This window comes from Protopterus annectens, chromosome 6.part0 (genome assembly GCF_019279795.1).
Source record: "Protopterus annectens isolate FY-2018-M chromosome 6.part0, PAN1.0, whole genome shotgun sequence".
Taxonomy (NCBI): domain Eukaryota; kingdom Metazoa; phylum Chordata; order Ceratodontiformes; family Protopteridae; genus Protopterus; species Protopterus annectens.
In genome coordinates, this window is record NC_056737.1 from 844874065 (window position 1) to 844887514 (window position 13450).

Consider the following 13450-nt stretch of genomic DNA (forward strand, 5'->3'; position numbering starts at 1 on the left):
ATGTTCACATTTTTTTGAATAACATGTACTTTCAGGTTCATGTCTTCCATTGAATCTGTCCATCTTTCAGGTACAAAGATTTTGACTTGGAAAGTTTTAGTTTTATGATAGTTATTATATCTGCCAGGCAATCCAATAAACTACAGACTCTTAATGAGATAGAGTTTTTCTCTTTTGCAACTATATTTAGTTATTAAATGAGTAGCGATATAAATTATAATTAAATGAGTAGCAATATAAATCATACATTTGCAGTTTTGTTTGATTAAGAGTACTGATTTAGTAGTGTATTCTACAGATTTCTCCTCTCATCAGGAGTAGAAGTTTAATTCAGCGGGCGTTAAATCAACCCTTTTTATACCTTGTCAAACTGTACCAGGAAGGTAAGATAATCTTTAGCTTGAATGTTGCTGACTTGTAGCTTTAATATGGTTAGGTTTTAACATAAATATCAGTCATACAACTATTAGAATGAAATACTTTGAATATTGTGTTATTAACATAACAACTCTTAATTGTTTTATGTTTAGAAATTTAAACCTAAAGGCATGCTTACTGACTGAAGCTGCATTTAAACAAATATTTAAATCTGTACACATTTAAAAATTAGCCAAAATTTGTAAAAATTGTAAAAAAACTAAAGGGCTGGAATGGGTGAATGAAATGCTCATTCCTCACAATATAACACATGATTTAGTTAATTTAATCATCGAACTTTTAGAGATAGTATTAAGTAATAATTTTATAACTTTTAACAATAAATATTTTTTAAAGAAAAAAGGTATTGCCATGGGGTCACCATGTAGGGGAGCCTGCCTCTGCTAATTTGGTTATGGCATTTTGGGAGAGAAATTTTGTATTTAATAGCAGATATTACACCTTTATTAAATCATATCACAGATTCCAGGATGACATTAGCATTATTTGGAAAGGCACATTGGATACATTAATGGAATTTTTAACATATATAAATACAACGGATTTTTTAAAATTCACATGGGATATCAATATGGAATACATGAATTACTTGGATGTACACCTTATGAAAGATTTCATCAATCAAGCTTATGTAGCAGTTAATCATCGCAAAGAATCTTATTCCAATTGCTTTCTACACTATAGTAGTTGCCACCCAGAGCACCAAAAAATTCAGTTGTAAAAGGACAATTGGTCAGGGCAGTCCAGATGGTAACTAACTTAGATCAATTCAAAGAAGAATGTAATTTCTTACGTAATATTTTCCTAAATAGGGAATACCCTGAAATTTTGGTTGACACGTTAATACAAGAAGTCACCATTAAAAGAATGAATGGGCATTTCAAACCTATTTTAGACAAGTGTCCAGTGATTCTACCAATTTGAATAATGAGAGCTTTAATAACAATGAAATTAGTATCACAACAAATGACAATAATTTCTCTAGAGAGTTAGTACTTACTTTTTCACAAGATCATAACATAATTAGAGATATCATACTGAATAATTGGACAATTTTGCTTGAAGATCCTAACTGCAGGAATCATATCAGTGAGAAACCCAAGATAGTCTACAGGAAGGGCAAAAGTTTCAAAGATATTTTAAAGCACATCTATTACACATATGCAAATAGTAACATAGGCATGAGCAAGTGTGGCACATGCCACTGGTGCCACAAAATAAATACGGGGGGAATTTTTTCATTTAAGGAAGAGAAAGTTTCACTTACATAGTAGATACAACTGTAAATCAAAAGGGGTTGTATATTTAGCTACATGTAATTCATGATCAACATTCTATACAGGGAAAACAGAGAGACAGTTGGTCCAAAGAATATACGAGCATGAATACGCCGTTAAGAAAAATAGACTCAATAATGCATTAGCAAAACATGTTTGTGAATATAAAGACCATCAATTTTATTTTATGGCTATTGATCATGTAGACATTAATGATAAAAAACCCTGGGGCTTGCATTTAGAGCTGAAGGAATTAAAATGGCAAATAAGAACACAAGCAGACACTTGGCTAGGAATTAATGAGTGGAGCTCAATAGCCCCGGTAATAAAACTAAAGGCATTGGAGAGAAATAAAATTGGATGATCCTTCATCACTACATAGACTTTATCTGTCTTTTTAGCTTAGAATGTACTTTACAGTTTCTTAGTTAAAAATTTCATTTATGTACAAACATAGTGCTTAGTTAACATATGTAAAATAAGCCCATTATGGATTCACGTATTTATTATAAAGTTTTTATGCATTGTTTCGCACATAAGTATGTATTTATGATTGTTATTTATTAATTTTTAAAACAAGACAATTTCAATAACAAGGTTCTAGATTTGTGAATATATAATTATGTTTTATATTTATTGCTTCATTTTGCATACTCCCTTCATTCATATATACATACATACAGTTTTCTCTTATTTTCGCACATATATAACATATATGTCTATATATATATATATATATATATACATTTGAAAAGTTCGTTGTAAGAATAGTCTTGTTCATGAGTACAACTTGTCTTTCAAGATTTTATGTATGAACCCACTAGTGCTTAGAATTATAAGGTTCTGTTTAGGAAATATATGTGTTTAAGTTAGCAATGTTTTTTAGTAATATTTGTAATATGAGTAGTGAGCAGGATATGGGGTCGTATTAGTGAATCAGTTAATTAGTAAATTGGTTCAATTAAATTATTAGGATTTGTACACATCATAAAGGATGTGATGTAACAACTTTTCAATTGTCTGTATGCATTGGCTACATGAAAGCGCTCACAGAGGATTGTGTATTTTCATTCTTTAATAAAGTGGATGTTCGGTGCATCTTTGAAGTTGGTTCATTCAGTACACGGTGGCTAGGTCTGTTTCATTTTTGGCTATTTCAGTAAATATCAGTCATACAACTTCATTTAAATCCAATGTTCTATTAGAATGAAATACTGTGAATATTGTGTTATTAACATAACAACTCTTAATTGTTTTATGTTCAGAAATTGAAACCTATGCTTACTGACTGCAGCTGCATTTAAACAAATAATTAAATCTGTACACATTTAAAAATTAGCCAAAATTTGTAAAAATTAGTTCAGTTTCTTTATTGTTTCTCCATGTGAACCACTGGATATTCTGAGTAACTAGCTTAATAAATTATACCCCACATTAAACTTTATTAAATCTCTTTCTGTACATACACTCCATTTTCATTACTGAATGTGCAAACAAATCAATTATAACATGATTAAAAGAGTCTATGAAACTGAATCTCTTTTTAAATCTATACATTTGATTAGTAATATGTCAGTGAATATGTAAATGGTCTCTGGCATTTTACATATGGCTGTACATTTTATTGTATTTTATTTTGATGAAGTATAAAGACTAAGAAAGCTATTTTTTGTCATGTATTGATTGTTTTAGTAGTAGAACTGACTGTATTATTACATTTGTTATTGTGAAGAAAGGTCTATAGGGATTAATTGTTATCCTACATATTTTGGTATGCACTGGGGAAATAGTTGGCTCCATCTTGAAGAATTAATCTTAGAATGTACAGTTCTATTACAGGTCAGTTTATGAAACTGTGCTACTTAGAATGTCATTACTGATCTTCCAGTTATATATTGTCTAGATATTGCCATTTGCCTCTGTTTATCCATACTCAGTGCTAATTAAATAATATTTTGAAGTGAGAATTTTCAGTAGTTAGTCTGCTTAGAACTTATTTATTATATGACTGGAAGTGCTACTAGAATATATCAAGAGCAATGGAAATCCTAACCAAAAGAAAATGCAGGCAATTTTGAGTGATCCTAACTGTACGAGCAAGGCCACTGAAGTCCATTAATAACTCTTTTGTTTAGCAAGTCAGTTTCAGGCCATGTTAAACTAATAGCTGTCATTCTTGAAATGCTGGACCAAAAGCTCTTGGTGGACACATGGCAAGATTTAAAACTTGCCACTGATATTTTAGAGAAGATAACAGGACAATGGTTTCCCTACAGAATATTAATACCAAGTCAGTGGTGGTGGAAGTGAAGTGATGAAGGTAAAGAAATGCCAACTTCTGACCTTACAATCCACTGATCCACAAATGGATGAATGATCTGGAGAGTACAAATATGCAGATGTCATGTCCTCCAAATATGATGTGCTAAATGTGAACCAGAAAACAGTCCACTGATGCACCATAAACAGGAAGCACCACAATGCAACAATAAACAAGGGAAATCATGGAAATGTACATTGAGGGGAGACAAGAACACTACACATGGGGTTATGGGACAGGTGTAGGATACTGTAACAACCAAGATGAATAAATTAATACTGATAATAAAAGGCTACTTGCATCACTCTGAGAAGGCATGCGATGAGAAATGTACTAGAGTTGCATCCAGAAATGGATACTTGCCTGATATGGATGAGTGGTCATCAAAGGGATATCTTGTGGAGAGGAGCTGAAAAAGACAGTGGTCATCATCATCCCTTCCCCTAGTGTGGCTGAAATGGACATTACAAGATTGAACTGTATCCTGAAGAAGGAAGTGTCTAATTTTCAGGACCTCCCAATATTATTGCTAAAACAATGTGAACAATGTGCTCAGACTTCTGTGCTGGAGACGGTGTAGCAACTGCCTGACTAAAGGTCCCTCCTACAGCTGACAATACCCAGGCCCAGGAAAACAGCAAAGGATGCAAAAAACACAGAGAATATCCTGACCGTGGAGAGAAAAGAGAATGCACTTCCCAAGAATGAGGAGTTCATGTTTAGAAGAGTGATGCTAGAGACTGATGAAGGTTTGTTTGTTCTCGTGTCCAAAGACACTAACCTGCAAAACCTGCTAGAAACTCCCCTAGGGCTGAAAGATGGGACTTTCCCCATGAGAACCACTGTCTGCCAACAGTTTTATGCCCTTCATGAATGAATCAGCCCAAAAATAAGTGGACACTGTAGACACAAAAATCAAAAAACAGATGGCATACAAACTGTTATATTTTCATGTTCTTTTAGGAGGAACTGCTTGTTCACCTTAGCCCCTAGTTTACCAAGATGGACTATATGGATTTTTAATATTTTTTATATAACACCACCAGAGCAATATTTCCCTGATCACATCTTACTGAGTATCTCTTCTATTGAGCCAAGTACAATAATGCATACCTCACAACTGTCCAGATTTTGGAGAGATGCCCCTAATTTGTTCTCAAACATTTGCTTCACACCTCTTAAATTTAGAAATTATTAATGCTGCCAACATTTAGAAAGTGTCCTTAATTTGGAGCTTTTTCTCTAATTATTTTTTGGCTTGCCTGTAACTCTAGAGAAAAAATTGAGAGGTATGTGGTGATGTTTCAGGCAAGTGGCTCGTAACTGAAATATATAATATACACAAGCTTTCAAATAGAAGTGAAGGAAGTCTACACTCCTGCCTTCCTGCCACTAAATAAAATGAAGTAAGCCTTTACAGTGTTTTGTGATGAGATGTGATATTTACAGCAGACCTATTCTAGTGCTAGAGGTAACATTATATGACTGAGAAACCAGGATGTTATGGAACCAGGATGTCAGAACATCATCATCTGTCACTTCATTTCCTTGATTGTTTTGGTCTCTCATAGATGTACACATGAGAGGGGGAAAGTAAGTATCACGGGCTACACTTCATGTAAAAGAGAAAACCTCTACAGGCTGTATGAACTCTTTGCGATAGTGACAGCAGAGCAGAATGTCGTGAAGATCCCGAAGCAGGTTATACTACCCGGTCTCAACATTCCCCTTTCAAAAAGAAATGGCAAGTCTCACAGGACACACTTCAATATCTGACTGCAGAGTGGGCCAGGTACAACCTAGTAAACTGCTTTCATGCTGTTACCTATGATTTGAAGCTGTAACACTCTTCTACTCCTACTTTTATGAGGAAATTGTTCCACACCCTTCACTTGCCGATTGGCAAATTTAATGTTGGAAATGTAGACATTCACATTACTACTACATCAAGTTGAGACCCTGTCCTTTGGAGGCTGTGCATGTCTTCTGGGTGTTGTACCTGCATTTCAGAAGCTGTGATACCTTCAAGGACATGTGACACTACTGGAGATTTTTTTTTTATCTGCACATTCTGGCTTTCCCTCATACTGCACTTTGGTGCACTGCTTTGGTGGACATTGATGATGTTCTGTGGCTGTGGGTTGGGTTTTTGTTTTGCACAAAATATGTATGTATGTATATGTATACGTATATATCTATATTTATCTCTCTCTCTCTCTGTATATATATATATATATATATATATATATATATATATATGTATATATATGTATATATATATATATATATATATATATATATATATATATATATATATATAGATATATATACGAGATCCGTACAGATCCACAAAGCCACTCCAATAGTCTTGCTGTTTGTCACACTTACTATTTGGATAACAGTAATATTACACAGTGAAACTGGTCACCCTTTGGGAAGGGCCTTACAGTAGCTGATAGCAGTGATTGGTGGCAGTCGGTACTACCTTACAGTCTAGGCAGGAAGGGAGCATAGCTAGAGAACCTGTGCTAGCCTTCCCCAGGAGTGTCTGTGTGTCTATATCTAAATCAAATCTTAAAGTGTGTGTGTGTGTGTGTGTGTGTGTGTGTGTGTGTGTGTGTGTGTGTGTGTGTGTGTGTGTGTGTGTGTGTGTGTGTGTGTGTGTGTGTGTGTGTGTGTGTGTGTGTGTGTGTGTGAGCTACTTGGGCACAAAGCACTGGTTGGATAGAGAGGGTGCTGGAGGATTTAGCTTGATCACTAGGCTGAGATCTTGACCCTATAGCTGTGCCAGTGGGGAGTCTTATTGAGGATCTGGAGAGAAAGAGAGAAACCACCCCCAGACTGACTCTGATCTCTATGTGCTCTTAAGGGAATTTGTACTTTACTGTGTGTGTACTTGTTATCCTCCCAATGTGTACACCCCTCACTGGTGCTAGTGGACAGGATTGAGGCTCCTTAATTACTGGGCCAGTGCACGGGTCTCACAGAAGCCTAAGCCAAAAATACTTCTTCATCACTGAACCAAAAGCAGCTGCCCTAGAAGAGGCATCAGCTGCATCAAAACTACATTTAATATAATAACAAACCACTTAAGAGGAAATCCCTAGCAAGGAAAGACCAGAAGTTTTACCCTCAGAGTCTGAAATATCAGAAATAAGCTGACAGACCTGAGAAAAGAGAGCCAACACATACCTAGACATATGGGTCTGATAATTAGCAGCCCTATATGCTAGGGTAGCAGAAGTGTAAACATTCTTACCCCGTCTTTCCATGGTTCTGCTGCCCTTGTCAGAAGGGGGTAACTTGGGCAAATGAAGCAATTGATATGGCTTGTCAGAAGCTAGAGACACCATACTCAGGCACTCTATAAAACCTATCAGGCTTCTTGGGAGCAGACGGCAGAGAATCAGGTGCTTTAGAGGCACGGGGAAAAGCATCCAACAAGGCAGACAAAACAGGAGGGATAGCAGCAGCTTTAGCAGATCCCATCTGCATTAACTCATAGCACCTGTTATGGATATCAGAGACCTGAACACAATCCCACTTAAAAAATTCCATCATCCTAGAGACTTGTGTCCCCAAAGGAAATTTCTTCAAAAGGAGTATCAGGACTATTAGATTTCTCCTTCTCTGAACCATAGTCCAAAGGAGAAGGAATTTGAGTAGAACAGGTCAGGGGTTCCTCAACAGAGTCTGAATCTTCCTCAGAAGGATCTTGTTCTCTAGGCCTTTTAAGAAGAAGGAGCAGGAATAGAAACCCCCCGAGGAAGTTTTAATGTCATTAAAGCATTAAACAATCCCTGAGTATAGGTCTGCCACTCACTTTGTGGATCCCTAGGAGCAAAAGAAACATGTTTAGTTTTTTGTTTCTTCTTTAAGGGAACATCTGCCCTATAAAACATATAAGGCTCTAACTCCAGGAAAGCATTCAATAACTGTATTAGGAACTTCTTCCCTAACTAGAATCTATGGAACCCACCTAACCCCTCAGAAATAATCAACTGTGGTTCTGCCTGAACATCTGAAATGGACACCTGCAAAGCCTCATCACATGTGCTGCAAGCCAGATCCTCACTGGCCTCTGTCAACACAGCCAGGCGAGCCTCCCGGTTCTCACCAACCTCAGGGGAAACACCGTCAGAGGCCGGACAGAGGAAGATTCCATTCTTATCTTTTTTACCTTCTTCTTCCCTAATGACTGACCCTTGGGGCAGGAAGTTCCTTCCACTGTATCTTTAGTGAGAAGCTTAAGACACTGGTTCTCAAGATACCAGGACAGGGAAGAAAATCTACTATGAAGGTTTTTAGAACAAAAAACTGACAAATAGGACAGGTCATATGGTTGTGAGAAGCTCCTAGGCAAAAAAGATACTTATTGTGGTGGTCTTTATAGGGAATCTGTCTCCCACACTGGCATGTACCCTTCCTGGATGACATTATCCCCTAACAGCACAAAAAAAAAAAACAAGAAAAAACAAAACCTCAATAGGTTACTTATCTGCAATAGCTCAGTCTTCTGCAAAAAAGGTGTACGTGTTCAATGGAGAATGAAAATGTATTCAAAAATGTCAGAAAATAGAAGTAGAAAAACAGACCAATGATCAGAAGAAACGTTCAGACTGGCGGCAAAGAAGTTTTTAGGATGGTACACGTGAACATAACCTATATGCCCTATGCTACACAAGGAGCATAGTGGTGATGTTAGGCATACCTTAAAGCAACAGTAGGCTTTGGTAGACCTGCTGAGCATCTGGCTTTCATGGCAGGGAATTTGATACATTAGAAATAGTGCAGCAGTGAATGTAAGAATATCTCAACAGTACAAACCCTGACACGTAAAAAACTAAAATGCTGGACTGAGTATCAGCAAATTCTGAAACTTGCTACTGTAGTGACGGGCTTTGCCCCCTGCACATTTCATCATGGGTGGCTCTGCCCATGCATTTCTCCTACTTACTGTACATATGCAAACTCTGAGATCACAGTATTTTAAGAGTATGAGGAATATTCTGAGATAATGTAGTCTTGGAGTTGATATACATTTCTTCATTTGCACATTTAGTTCCACAATTCGAAGGTCTGCAGTTAAGGTTCTTGACATACCTCTCAACCGTACCAAATTCCTTAGTATTTATCGGTTTTGAGATCCAAATAATGGGCTGCCATGAATTCCCGAGAGGCCCCCTTAATTTCCAAGTTTCCCTTTTTTAAATTTTAAAAAAATTTTTTTGTGATATTTTGCTGACATCATCATTTATATGAGCGTGTGTGATGACATCAGGTTCATGAGCAGCCTGCCACCAGTCGGAATTTGGCTGAGGGCCCAAAGGGTGTGACTGACTATACTGTTTATGTTTACCGTCGGCAACATGTTGCACTCAGAGGGATGAGGATGACCAAGAGAGTAGCTGACAAGTGACAACACTATTTTTTTGTTTTTAGTTAATTAAGCTAGACCAGAGGCTTTAGTTTAGATACAGCAAGGCAGGCAACCCCAAGCCGTTTGTTATTACTGTGTCAGGGTAGTACAGCTGCAGCAGCAATCTCGTCAGACTCAGAGCAGTCAGTGGTGGTCAGTCATGAGAAAATATATCACTACTACTCCCCCCCCCCCCCCCGATTCCTCCTCCACCTCTAGGAAAAATAAAGAAAAAAAGGAAATTAATTTGAGAGTCATGAATCATGATGATGACAGTGTAATGTGCCATTATTATGTCAAAGTTGCCAATGCTGCCTCTAGTTCTATATTCTGGCTAGCCTCGTATTTTTTCAGCTATTTTCAACCCTTGTTAGGCCAACTTTATAGCACTATCCTCTCTCTGTAAATGAACTGATGTAGAGTACACTTGCTGGCTAAAACTTTTCTTACATACTTGTCTCTGATTGAGCCAAACTGTATTATAATCATTTTAAAGACTAGGATGTTCAACAATGGACAAAAGTTTTTGTTTTGGAAAAAAGATAAAATGGCATGTGTTTATCAGCAGGTCTTTGAAGGGGATTTCCTTATATTGCCCAAGAACTATAGGATTACAATGAGAGTTTTTTTTTTTTTATTGTAAAGGGGTATGACCATTCTGTCTTCCAAACAGTCTTTATTACTTCATCTATGTCTTTTTTTTTTTCTTCATTTAATCGAATTGCAGAATATTTATTTGTTATAGTCCTGGCAGGTTGCTTGTCTTAATAATATTTAAAGTAATTTTTTCATCTTGGGTTATAGTTATGCTCAGTTTTGTAAAGTGTTTAGGGGTATGCACTGAAATCAATACAACTATGACTAAAATTAATTTTCTAGTGTGTAAATGGAGACTATGGCACTAACACGCAGGTCTACAGGTCGGAACTTGTTTACACCTCAATTGCCATACCTACTGAGCTATGCTGCTTGTCTTAATTTATAATTATATTAGTAAAAATATTGCGAACAATTGGTATTTTTAGTTTTGCGACAAAAAGAAATATTACTAAAGGAGGACATAGCTCCCAACTTGTGCAATGTAAGGAATAATCAAGAAACTGGAGTCCTGATAATGCCACTGAGAGTTTTAAGCTAAATTGATCAAGAAAACAAAATTTCTTAACATATTCAGAGCTGTTGATGCCCTCTGACATCCTTTATCCTTTACATTGCTTTGCATGAAAAATGTAAAGTGAAAAAAGTATGCCTGATGTCATGCATTTTTTTTGCCATTTTATTTTCATCTTCCCCCAGTCCTCCTCCATCTCCAGGTAAAATAAAGCAAAAAAATAAAGGAAGAAAAGGAAATAAATTTGAGAGTCGTGAATCTCAACGACGACAGTGTAATGTGCCATTATTATGGCAAAATTACCAATGCTGCTTCTATACGTAAGAAAACAGTTTTATATAACAATAATAATATATAATAGTAATATGATAACAGTTCTATATAAACTAAAATAGTTCCATATTCTAGCTAGGTCAGGTGGTACCAACCATTTGAAAGCAAACAGAGTTCACTTAAGTTCCAACATTTGATAAGATACGTAAGTAGTTTCATTCTGCATCTGCAAACTGTGCACTAATTTATATTTTTTACTGCTAGGGTAGTTTGGACTGAAAGCTTACTAGTATTGTGTGTGTCTGTGATGCATGTGTTGTACAGTTCTGGTTGTTGTTAGTTAGTTTTGTTATTTCATTAGCCTGTGTGTACTGGGAAGCTGCAAATGAAATCATCAGTAAAGTAATAGTGTTTCCAGTGGTGCGCTGCAAAGCTGAGTCCTAGTTCAACTCCTCTACAGTATCATTGCAGATTCTGTGCCGAAGCAAAAATATGTCACTTTGTAGGTGGCACAAAAATCTTCAATAGGTCAGTAGAACAGGCAGGAAGGATAGGATGAGAATATGATATTACAAACATTATCAAACATCTAGCAGATAATTCTGTAAAGAAAAGATACCGCAACTCGGCAGCAGAAATGTAATTGGAGATAAGCTACTGACAGCAACTAAAATGCCAAAAGGGAAGTGATGGTAATTACATCAAATGATTTACAAACTGGGCAGTCAGTGTAGAAAGGCAGTTAGCAAATTAAGTATTTGGGATATTTACAAGAAACATCACCCATATCAAAAGGCTACTTATTTTTCCTTTTTATTGATGAGGCTATACTATGCACTGCGGTGGTGGTGCTGCGGTAGCATTGTCGCCTCACAGTAAGACGTCCTGTTCGATTCTCAGCTAGAGCATCTTCTGTGTGGAAACATGCATGAATGGGCGTACCTTCGTTGAAGGTTGTGCGTCAGGGCTGGCAACTCGGCATGTAAAAATCTACTGCCAATCATTACCGGACCGGAGTTCCGCTGTGGCGACCCCTAACTGGGAAAAGCCGAAAGACACAACAACAACATTGATGAGGCTATACTTTCAATATGTACCTCTCAACTGTTCAGATCTTTGCCTCATATTTTTGATCTGTTTCTCATAAAAATTTGTGGCTTCCTTCCATATCACTGAGGCTTTTAAGTCACAAAATAATGACAGGCATTTGAGTTTCAGACTTTATATCTTTCAGAAAATTCATGCGAACACCACACCTCTTATTCTAGCAACTTTCTAAGTTAAAAAGAGCAATATTTAAAATTTGTCCCTATTTTTGGGCCTTTGTCTCCACATTATTTTTGCCTTTGTCCAGATTTCTTGTGCTAAGAGGTTGAGACAGGTGTGGTGTAAGTACATGTGTGCATACTCGCATAAGTGAGTGTGCGTGTTTGTATGTGAGTTGGAAATAAATGTTATATGCCTAGATACTATTGATGAAGGCTACAGTTTCACTAGTAGAATGCTGACTGTTAGCCTCTATGCTTTCTTTGTGAAACAGGCCATCTGTTGTAAATATTTATTTATTTGCATTTGCTGCTGTGAAAATTTGTCTGTGCAGATGTCATTTTCAAATCAGGCTAACCAGGAAGGAAAGCATCATAGAACATGCATTACACATTTTTTTCATACAAAGATACACATGGATAGAGAATTTCTACATAAGACAGGTAATATATCAACTTTTGAAGACAGACACGTTAGCATGCACATGGTGCATAGGATAAGTTGTCACAGTTAATCTCTGCAAATTAGGAAATATCACATGTAATCCATGTCTGGGCAAGAGGTGGACATATGAAATAATCATATGAGGCTATAATAGAAACAGTAAGATAAATATGGGAGAATATTTGAGGAAGTGAAGAGTAAATGGGGTTTGGAAGTTTACAGGTTGCAGGGAAGAGCAAGAAGCTTGAATTCCAATGACCGCAGAGTACAAAGATTTTTGGAAGTGCTGAAAAAGGCATCTAGTATCAATTATCTGGAGATGGCAACAAGTGCTTGTGCACACATACTTGAAACTACTGAGGGGAATGGGGATGGATCGCTGGGGGAAATGTTTCCTTTTGGTGATTGTACATACTTGGAAACATACTGCTGAAGGGATTAGTGTGGGTCTGGGGGGAAATGTTTCATTTTGGTGCTTGCCTGTGCATACGTGAAACTAAAGAAGGGAATTAAGCTTTTGGCTTTTTGCTGTGGCAGCAGACATTACAATTGATTTTCAGACTTCATCCTTCAGAAAATACATACTATGCAAAATGTGTTATTCTGTCAATAGTCTACATTTGGAATAGCAGCATTTAAACAGTGTCACTAACTATTTCTGTGCCTTTGTTTGGTCCCCCATTATTTGTGGCTTTGTCCAGATTTCTTGCACTAAGAGATTGAGAGATATGGTAATATCTGCAGTCATATAACTAAATAACACATTCTATGGAGCTGTATTTATGCCTTCTGCTTTTAATTTCAGTTTATTCATTAGTGACTTTTGATGCAATGCATAGTTTTGTATTTCACAGATCTCACAGACTATCATGGGGTTCTGGGTGCCTACTAATAACATAGTA

The 13450-nt window shown here is 36.6% G+C and overlaps 1 protein-coding gene across 1 annotated transcript in view; it reads right to left on the minus strand.

The window, feature by feature from the left end:
- The window catches only part of LOC122804575 (tumor necrosis factor alpha-induced protein 2-like), a 572021-nt gene that overhangs the window by 241889 nt on the left and 316682 nt on the right, over positions 1-13450 (minus strand). The window lies entirely within an intron of this gene.